General features: G+C 48.4%; 1 long non-coding RNA gene across 4 annotated transcripts; it reads right to left on the bottom strand.

Moving 5' to 3' along the window:
- Positions 1-236: 236 nt before the first annotated feature.
- On the bottom strand, positions 237-5,288 carry LOC148112520 (uncharacterized). 4 transcript variants are annotated; one of them, XR_015729338.1, is made up of 5 exons: positions 5,153-5,228; positions 3,576-4,744; positions 3,024-3,157; positions 1,266-1,457; positions 237-683 (listed from the first exon to the last, which is right to left on the bottom strand). It is a non-coding gene; the product is annotated as an uncharacterized LOC148112520 (long non-coding RNA). The 4 variants fall into 4 exon arrangements; XR_015729339.1 differs by having other exon boundaries at positions 3,576-4,056; positions 4,249-5,227; XR_015729337.1 differs by having other exon boundaries at positions 3,576-5,288.
- Positions 5,289-10,347: the final 5,059 nt, after the last annotated feature.

The following is a 10,347-nucleotide window of genomic DNA, read 5'->3' as shown; positions in this document are numbered from 1 at the left end:
AGGAAACAGGAAAGAGAATGTTATCCATTCTTGATGGGCATCTGGAGCTCTTTGTCTTCTTTCCTGCAGAATGAGCCCCCCCCCGGAGGAGAGCGTTCTTGTGGGGAGAGAAGCAAGAGGGTGGGCTGGGGAAAGGGGGGCAGGGGAGAGGCTGATGAAGCCACGGGGGCAGCAGACCCACCGTGGCTCAGCCTATGGACTTCCTCAGAAAGGCAGCAAATTAGGCATAAAAGCTCTTTTGATCATCACCTTTTCAGTTTTATATACCCATCAAACTTTCATATTTAATCTCCTACATCACAATAGCCAATCATTTTAAACACTTGACATTGATGAAGTGGCTGCCGCTCTTATTCTGACATCCTATAAAACATTACATTCATTTGCAAGAGAAAAAAAAAAGGACGAGAATCAATACGCTGGCCCATTTTCTACCTTGGCAGTAAATCATGGCTCCTAACAAATTGTTTTAAGCACAAGCGTCTTCAGAAGGCTCTCCGTTGTCAACCACGTCAACCTGGCTTGCTTTATTCTTGGAAAGTTGGCCCTCTTGTGGGCGGATTTCCTTGGTCTGAGAAGTCAACCCTTCGAGGGGCTTCTGGTGGTTTGGGAGCCCTTCTGGGTCCTGAGGTCCAGGTGACACATCCTTCTCCCAGGGCATCGCGAGCTTTCCTGCAGGCAACCTTCAAAGATGATATAATCTTATCAAACCTTTTAAGGATGGGGGTGTTCCCATTATCCCCCCCCAAAAAAAACTCCTTGCAAGACAGCTGCAACTTTTCCCTTGTTAGGAGAGTTGTGGCAAAAGAGGGAACTTAACAGAATAAGAGAACAACAGAGTTGGAAAGGAACGTGGAGGGCTTCTAGTCCAACGGAACATCCTTAGCAATTCTCTAAATCAGAACGAAACATTTTTCATTGCCCCAAATCTCGTACCCAGCTTCAACCAAACTGGACCCTCTATGGTACTATTTCATCAGCTTAATTTGGAGCACTGACTGCACTGAAGAGCTGCCTGTGGCAGGCAGGATGTTACTGTCAGCACTTCTCCTGCTGTCTTAATTAAAGTTTGACCACAGCCCTGAAGGCGGAGGCTTCCTCCAGTTACTTTTGGTCACCTGGTACTGTCCACCCTTGATTAAAATGACTTCTTCCTCTTTTGTACTGTTTTATTGTTTGTAATAATTGCCTCCGGTAACTTTCTCATCAGCCTTAAAGAAGATTTTAACTCAAAAGACCTTGAATAGATGCTCTTTTTAACTCACCCCTGGCATCAGGTGGAGGAGGGCAGGGCCCAAAGTGAACGTCCAATTGAGGGGAAGGGTCTTCCAAGGCGGGACTGTCTGCATCTTCCCCCCCAGGTCAGACGGCCTCTGGGTTTGCTGGACTCCCCGTGTCCCCTGCAGCCTCCCTTTCTGAGCTGAGGCTTCTCGGCAATGTTACGCGTCTGGCAGAATCTATGTAAAAGAAGCAGCTATCAGCTATGCAAAGAAATTGGCTGCGTTCAACAACATGTGATATATCACAACAGCATGCGGTGCATACATTTAAAATTATGTTTTTAACTTGTCTGCTGTCAAACTGCTTCTAAATAACAGCAGTTTACCTGGAGTGATTGATTTATGGGAATCCAGCATGGAGACCCAAAGGATGACATTCTAAATCATATCTTCTTTTTATTTATAAGGAATTAAATGATTGTGTTTTGACAAGATTGATCAGACAGAGGGCGAGACTGCTTCTCTTTGTTGTCTCAATCTCAGGCTGCTCCGGTGGCTTGAATGGGGTTTTGTCTCATTTAAAAAGCACCTGCCTGGCAGAGGCAGGGAAACAAATGGACCGAGGACGGATTGTCCTGAGAGCAGCCTCCGCCTCTCCCCAAGCGGAGGAGGAGGAGAAGAAGAAGTAGCTGCAGCGCCCAGCGCAGGGAAGGAGCCAGAGATGCTCTTGCTGGGCTTTTCTCCTTCCAGTCCTCTTGAACATCGTCTTCGGGGCTGCAGGCAGCAGCCATTGTGGAAATAATGAATGCCCTCATCCCTGTTCACTCTGCCCCATTTAGGGCATGCAGGTGTGTCTGTGTGTGGATCGAGAAGCTTTTGAAGACAGGAAGAGGCAGCTAGAAGGAAATGCACCAAATTGCTAACTGGGGCCGATTGTTGGAACAAATCTGTCCGGCTGAACAGCTCCGTTGTCCTGCAGGCAGCAGCCGGGAGTGCCTTCCCATCATCATCCAGCCAGCTGCAAAAGTGAGGAATGTTGGGCCTAATGGAGGTCACGGCAGCCAGGAACAGCCCTGGCAAATTAGCCTGGAGACCCTGGCATAATAAGGGAAATGCCAAGGAACAGACCCTGGACTGTGCACCTCTTCTCAGGGAACCCCCCAGTCTCCCCAAAATATCCTTCAGGACATTTGCAAGTTAGCCAGTTGCTCTGCAGTGGGGCAGAGATTTCTGGGCAGGGCTGCCCTGGTAGTGAAGGGCTTGTTGGAGGGGCAGGGGGCGAGGTTCATAGCAAGCCCCCCTTGCCCTGGGCATGGCAGCAACTTGAAGGCCAAAAGGAGAAAAACAGAGTGGTGGTGTTTTGGAGTGCAAAGCTTAAACCCACTTTGGATAATGTAAAGGGCAACCTAAAACACGCATCTCATTAATATTCTTTGGTGATGTTTTATGTGCCAGAAAGGAAAAAAAGAGAGAAAGACATTGACCTGAAGTTGGCTTGCATTATTGAATAAATCAACTCAACCACCTTTCTCCTAGAGCTTCCCCTCCCTGTTTCTCACCCTATTCCTGATGCTAGCTTTCTGCTCGGCCCTGACAAGCCTTCTTCTCCCTCCCTCATTGCCCTCTCTAATTCTGGGTCTTCCTGATGTGTTGGAGAACAGCTTCCAAAATCCCCAACCAGGAGGCTGATCAAAGTCAGCTCAAAGTCAAATCAGTCCTCCATGAGGTTCTAAGGGTCACGTTGGCATGTGAGGATTCATCTGGATTTTTACAAATGTTCACACCATCAAACGGCACCTTTACCTCTTTGACACGAGATGAGATGATCGGGCATTTCAAGTGCAGATGAAGGCCGAATTCCCCCTTCCCCGCCAGCCTTAATGCAGTCAGAATACTTTGTTCATAAGACTGACAAGTGCCAATCAGTTGGCTGCCACCTTGACACACAAATTAAAGGATAAGGTTTTGGCCTGACTTTGTTTAAAGAAAAACGGAAATCTGTCTCACCAACATCTTCCTTTAAAATGGCAAAACTGTCAGGGTAACTTCAGAGAAGTGAGAGAAGGTGGGGGAGGAGCCCGTTGAGGTGCCCATCAGTTTCCAGTCCTCTCAATCTCTCTTCCCTGGAATTGCTTCTGGAGCAGCCCAGGGATAATATCCTCAGATGGGGGTGGGGTGTTTACACAAATGGCCTTGTTTTCTTTCTGTCCCATCTGCTATTTCCACCCCTCTTGTGAGCAGATGAGGTCTGTTCCCATCAATCTTCTCTAAGAGCTTATCTGTAGCCAAAAGGTGCCCTCCCCTAACCCCACCACGAAGAGTTCTGCTCCTGACGCCAACAAAATTTATAGTTACCGAAAGATTCTTGCAGAGCTGGTTCGGTATCAATTTCTCTTGTGTGACCTGTGCTTTGCAGGATGAGCAGGTCAAAACAATTCATTGTGTCCCCGGGAGGCAAAATGCCAGCAAATGATGGGCTGGGAAGAAGGCACTTCTGAGCTCATGAATGGCTAAGAGCTTTGGGGGAGGGGTCCCTTGAACAACACACACACACACACACACACACACAGAGATACCACATGCACACACATGCACACACACACACACACACACACACAGATACCACATGCACACACATGCACGCACACGCACACACACACACACACACACACACACACACACACACACACAGCATGGAGCCCATCAATATTAGCAAACCAAAGCAGTGTAGCAGGTTGGAAGGGCTGGAGGAAGGGCTGGAGCCAAGACGTGGCATGTCCCTTGATCAAGAAAGACATGTTGTGTCCCAACTCGCTTTAGAAAGTGCTCTCTTGACCTAGAATTCCGGAAGGAATTTGGGAAGGATTAGCAAGTCTTTAATTTCACACATACTGAAACGGCTTTATAAAAGCAGCCAGATCTTCCCCTCCCCCTCAATATGGCACAGTTCTGTGTAGAACTTAATATTCCACCTAATTTTAACTTCAATTGGAAAAGCTTAATAAAACAAGACAAGGCAATTACTCACTGGGTGAGGGAAAGACGCTCTGCATGTACTTGGAGATGTTTCTCTTTTGCATTCCTTCAAACATTGTGCGGTGCTCTCTTAGCCCAAGAAAGAGCCAGGTGCGCCTTGGCCTTGTCGAACCAAGCCTCTGCTTCATCCAGCCTTGCAAGGTAGGCCCACCTGAGCACCCAGGTGAGGGACTCCTGAGGCCAGCACTGCATGGCACCACCTGTGTTCTAGATAGGGGATCTCCAACTTGGCAACTTTAAAAGACTTCAATTCCCAGAAGTCCACAAGTCTTAAAGTTGCCACGGTTAGAGACCCCTGTTCTGGAAGGCCTTGTTGGCAAGGAAAGGAGGTCATGCAGGACGGGAAGGCGGACAAGTGGTTCCTGCAGGATGCTGCCTCTTGGGAAGATAAAAGGCATTTTGAGGGAAGAGAAGCACTGGGAAAAACATTGTAAATTTAGTTACTGCACAAATACTCACGGCAAGACATTGAAGCAGCAAGAAGTGCCCTAAATAGAAAATGAGGGAAATGTGGCAGACGGTATTAATGTATAAACTGACATATTATAAAAGCAAAATAAAAACAAGCTGTGTGATGGGGAAAAATATTCCAGCAGGACTTCACGTTGAATTGCTGAAAGGCGTTGGCTGTGCAGCAGGACCAACATCCCCTCCCTGGTGAGTTTTCTAGCATTCAATGGCAGCCAGCCGAAGGGCTGGGAGGGACTTTCTCTGGGCCCCAAATCCCTTAGAGATTGGCTGGATCGCCTGTGTCCCCCTCCAGTTCTACCATTCCACCATCTTCGCAATGAGCAAGTGGTGAGGCTACAGGTCCAGATGAATCTGGCTCTTGGGAGTGCAGAGGGACCGTTTGTTAGCGCTGTCCCTGCAAAGTCAGGTGTCTCTTTTTATCCTACCTTTTCTTTAAATGCCGCCACCACCAGCAAAGCTTGCAGCCGCCTTTCCCTGGTTCTCTGTGGCATCCCTTTTCTCCCGCCTTTCATTTATGGAGAAACGCATAAGGAGAAGAGTGGCTCGAACGCAGCTTTTGTCAGGGGGACACGCCCGGTGTCAAAAGTAATTCCTCTTTTCCTTGCTGTGATGCATCAGACACACTGTCTGGCTCTTGTGGCTTGGCAGAGGCAGCTCAAATCAATTAGCTACAGCTCTTTTCTCCACAAGTGACTTCCAGGACGTTGTGGAAATGATATTATGATACTAATGATTTGACTCGGATGCACAAACTCTTGCGGAGTGGGAACTGTGGTCCTGCTTTCCTGCACTTTCGTCTCTGCTGCTTTTGCGATCCATGGGATCTCGGGGAAGCCATCTTTTAGTTGAGGTTTCTGAAAGCCTTGGTGATCAGGATGACTTCAGAGGAAGGAACACAGCTGGAGAGAAAGCCCAACTCTAGGGGAGGAACAGCTGCAGATACGGTGGGCCATGAATTTAGCCCTTCAGCTGTGAATGGTCTTTTTGGAACCATCTTGAAAGAGAAGCCAAGAAATCCCTGCTTGTTACTCTTCAGCCTGGATCAACCCCAGGGAAGGGTCCAGGACTTTGGCACATCCAGGAGAATAGCCAAGAAGAGCTGCAGTTGAATCTAACTTCAAGTGAACCAAAATAATAAAAACTCCAATTCTTTATCACTATGATAAAATGGCTACTGTGTTGAATGAGGATTGGGGAAGATTCCTGGGTGACTGGAAAAGAGCCCAATCCACCACATGGGGATCTTATTATGGGGAATAAAAGGAGGAGCTGCCTTCAGCTCCTGAAGGAAAGGCCTGATACAAATCTAATAAACATGCAATAAATCAATCATCTGTCTAACTGTGATCTTTTTTATTTATCCAAGGATAATCTCTTCAGAGCTGAGGTGATTATGGTGGTGGTTTATACAAGTGCCCTTCTCTTCTCCCTGTCTGATCGGCTGCTTTCGTGCCTCTTTTGAGCAGACAAGGCTAATTCCCCCCCCCCCAAACAGAGCTCACCTCTAGCCATGATGGGTCTTTCCTTAACTCCATTGTGAAAATGAAGATTGTGCCTTCTCTGTAGCCATCACCTGTCCTCTTGAACCAACCCCCACCCGAGATCCAGAGGGCCTCCACATGCTGTTGTTCAGAAGAGCTACAAAGACCATGTTTCTCGGTGGAGAGGAGGATAAGAAGTGCAGACTAGGGATGATGGGTGCTATAATTTGAGGTTGTTTGGAAGAGCACCCTTAGGCCACGCCCGCTGGTCTCCTGAAGGGAGGGAGGGCCTATTTCACCTCCCTCCGTGCAGCCCTCTTGCTTGCTGGCTCCCACATCGCTTTAGCATTCCAGAAGATGCCGGTGGAGTCCAAGCCAGACAAATCTCTCTATTCATTTATCAGAGTGTTTTTCTACTCCCATCTCAGGGCAGGCGAAACAATAAATGTCCAGCAAAGAAAGTTAATCTCTATCTGAACCATTTTAACAAATGAGAAGTAAAGCAAAAATCAATACTCTCTGGGTAACTTCATCCATTGCCTGGGCTCTTGGGGAAGCTCTGCTTGATGGCAGCCTGGCTTTGGTCTCTTGACCAGGGCAGCCTGGCTGAGGATTTCAAGCAGCCTCTTGGCTTGAATGATGGCCAGATGGGAGCCAGTTGGCTTGCTGGCAGAGCATAACTCACAGAGGCACATTCAGGCACTCTTAGGATGGAGGAGGTGATGGCACAACTCATGGCGATTGTTGATCTGATTCTGGTTCTTTGTTTTGGACTGCAGGCTGCAGGCTGATTCCTCTGGTACATAAGGAACTACAGGCACGGAAGGCTTATCCCAGGACAGGCCAAGGAAGGATTAGAGCTCCCGAACTCTTTATGGCCCAACTGTTGTGGCCCACCAGTGGCCAGCGGAACTGGCAGCAGAGTCAGACAGTGAGGAGGTTGGGGAGGAACATGGCCAGTCCTGAGGGCTGGTTAAAGCTCAGACGAAGGCTCTGCGTCAGAGGCAGAGAGGGAGATAGACAGCAGTGAGGCAGAGGAACAGCTGGAGCCTCTTCCCAGTGTGCGCATGCACAGAGCTGCCAGAAGACAAGAACAACTCAGAAAACAGGGTCGACTTGGCAGTAAAGCCACACCTTGGAGATGATTGACCCCTCCCATAGGAAACAAAAGAGGAGTGAATAGGGAGGGAGCTTTTGCAGGAAACAATTTGTTCGTTCGGTAGTTGCAAGAGTGGAAAGTTCTGTTCGTGAGTCTAAGAGACTCTGTGCCAAGTTCTGCATTACTCTGCGTTTGGAAACAACTTATGTGGCAGCTTGCCAAACGAGATAAGGTGTGTGATATATATTCCTTTGAAAAACTGTTTGGACAAACCTTGCTGACTGTGAATGAAAGGAATTCACAGTCGTCTAAATGAAAGAGCTTTTGCCGGGACCAATTCCCGCTTCCTGCTTTCTAAGGATTGAGCCTAGGCCAGAAACACCAACTCTATGTAGCCGAGGAGAAGTTGCAGCAAGTTAAATTATAGGTCATTCTGGAGGATCTTTCTGGAAACGTTTTCACCTCCCCTGTGTAGCTATGAACCAGAGTACCATGACATTGCTTGGCGCCAGTCAAAGTCAGGGTCATAGAAGAAGAAACTTTCTGAATGAAGAATTGCTGAATGAAGTTCTTCTCTAGACTGGAGAGAATGTTTTGCATCTACAGCAGTGGTGGGTTTCTACCGGTTCGCCCTGGTTCAGGCAAACCAGTAGTGGTGGTGGTGGTGGGAGGCTCTGCCCACTCACTTGGCCATCATCACGGATGCTCTGCGCATGCACAGAAGCATCACATGTGAATGAACTGAGCCTGTGCACACGTGCGCTCACAGTTCCGAACCGGTAGCAAAGGTAAATGGAACCCACTACTGATTTACAGTATGTGGAAACCTATTTGAGAGACAGGAAAACGGGCGCTTGCATGGCTGTCCTGAGGCTCTTCTGGTCTTGGGGTTGCTTGGGCATCAACAGAGGGAGAGGGAGCTCTTAACAAAGCACCTTCATCCCCAGGGACAAGGAAGAGTGGAAGCCCATGCTGCTGCTGGGACCCATTGTAAAATATTCTTGCTCTGCCAAAATCATCAGGACACTTTCTAGGGTTCTTCTGCAGCCTTGTAGCTACTCATTGAACACGAGTAACCCATGGAAGAGTTGCTTCAGCTCTTGTTTCAGGTTGAAAGGATCCTGGGTAAATCACTCCATATATAATCTAAGCGAACAGAAAATGGAATCAACGTAGAATCAGGTGACGGTGAATATCTTAGAGCTGGACGTCAATGCCTGGCCTTGGAGACCTGCTGCTGCTTCCCTGCCTTCCTACCTTCTGCCCTTCTGCATTTATCAAGGGCTCTTGTTCCCTGGAGGCCCCACCCACTTGCAAGAGAAGGCTGTCCCTGCAGTGCCCCCCACCCTGTTAGACTGGACTGCCTTTCTTAAACAGAGTTGCTGCTGTCAGGTCCTCAAGAATGGAGGTGACTAAAGTGAAAATTACCGGAGAGAGTGAAATTAACAAAGCTTAAATGAAATTAACATGCTCTCTGACAAGCTGACAACCCAACAAGCTGATTACTGCATCCCAATAGTAATTAACACATAGCAGAAGCTCAAGCGGCACCTAAAAGCAGCAAAGTAACTGGGGTGGGAGGGAGGGAGGGAGGGAGGAGGCACCTGAAAAACGGAAATGGAGTTTCACGAGGGGGGAAAAGGCAGAACGCATTGAGCTGGCATGCAATTAAGTGTGCAAACTTGGCAAAGTGGAATTCGCAGGGAAGCGTTTTCTCTGTAAATAGCCTAGCAGGCCAACCATGGAAGCCAAATAGTACAGCTGGGAGAAAGGAGGTGGCCGGGCCTTCCTTCCAAGTCACATGTCAAATGGGCTGCACCTTCCTCCTTTAGGGAGGGCAGCAACTGGGGTGAGGGTTGGGCATCTGGATCAGAAGGAGCTAGAAAAGGGTCCAGGGCTGGAAAGGCCGAGCCTGGAGAAGGGAAGGAGGATGGGAGAACAGATGTGGCCTTCCAATTTCTGAAGGACCGTCCTTGTTCAGAGAATTGGAGATAGAAGGCAGGGTTGCTGCTTTCAGCCAAAATGCCAAAGCAATGGCAGAGAGAGGCAGTCCAGGCCTCCATGGGTCAGGCTGTCCTAAGGCAATGCAAAACGTGCATCGAAGCACATGGCAACCACAGCAGCACCTAAGAATCCACAAGGTATGCTGTCAACCCAGTGGATCTAGGTGGCTTTTCGGAGCCACTGAGGCAACCTTCTTTAGCTCCTTTGCATTTTCCAGGCATGCAGATCCCTGTGACCTGCCCTACAATCACAGAAAGGTCCTTTTCTGCTGTGTGGCTTTTCTTCACACGTGGTGCTGGTGCCAATTTTTTTCAGCTGTGGAAAGAGAACAGGATGATATGTCAGGTTGGAGGAAACATTCAAATAAATCACTTGTAAGACATGATACCATTGCAAAGATCACGACAACTGCCAGAGTCCTTTTTTCATGCTCAGAACTTGCTCTGGAGAGATCATAGCGATTTGACTTTCAGCCAAAATCCAGAGGACTCCGGTAGGACTTTTTCCAATGAACCCATTTTATTCATCAGATGGAGCGGTAGACTGAGTTGTAGCTCACCACAATTTATTGGTTCATTGGAAAAGGTCCTGCCAGAGTCCTCTGGATTTTTGGCTACCCTGGACTCACAGGGCTCTCTTCCTCTGAGAGCTTCTGCCAGATTACTTGCAGCTGGCATCTTATGGTGAACGACTGTGGCCCTTCAGGTCAGTTTCAGTTGACCTGGGATTGGCACCAACACTGGTCAACGTTCTTCTTCTCTCTGCAAAATGCCAAGCCCCAACCCTCATGGCAGGTCTTCGCAGGCTGTTCATCAGGCTGGCAGTGCTAGTTTTAATGATGAAGATGCCCACTGATTCTCTCTGATTGCCTGGAGAATCCGTTGCTCTGTCTAACTCATGAAGGGAAAGGGGGGGCTGACCCAGGGCCTTTGTCAAAAACAGCCTAGAGAAAGGAAGAGAAGGCAAGCAGCCACTTTTCTGCAATTTTGAAACCAAGTGTATTGAAAAAGTCTTGCGCCTCTGGTTATTATCTCTG

This window comes from Pantherophis guttatus, chromosome 9, assembly GCF_059756535.1.
Source record: "Pantherophis guttatus breed Tessera chromosome 9, ASM5975653v1, whole genome shotgun sequence".
NCBI classification, from domain to species: Eukaryota; Metazoa; Chordata; class Lepidosauria; order Squamata; family Colubridae; genus Pantherophis; species Pantherophis guttatus.
Note: the sequence above shows the minus strand (reverse complement) of the source record. Positions and strands in the feature narration are given on the sequence as shown.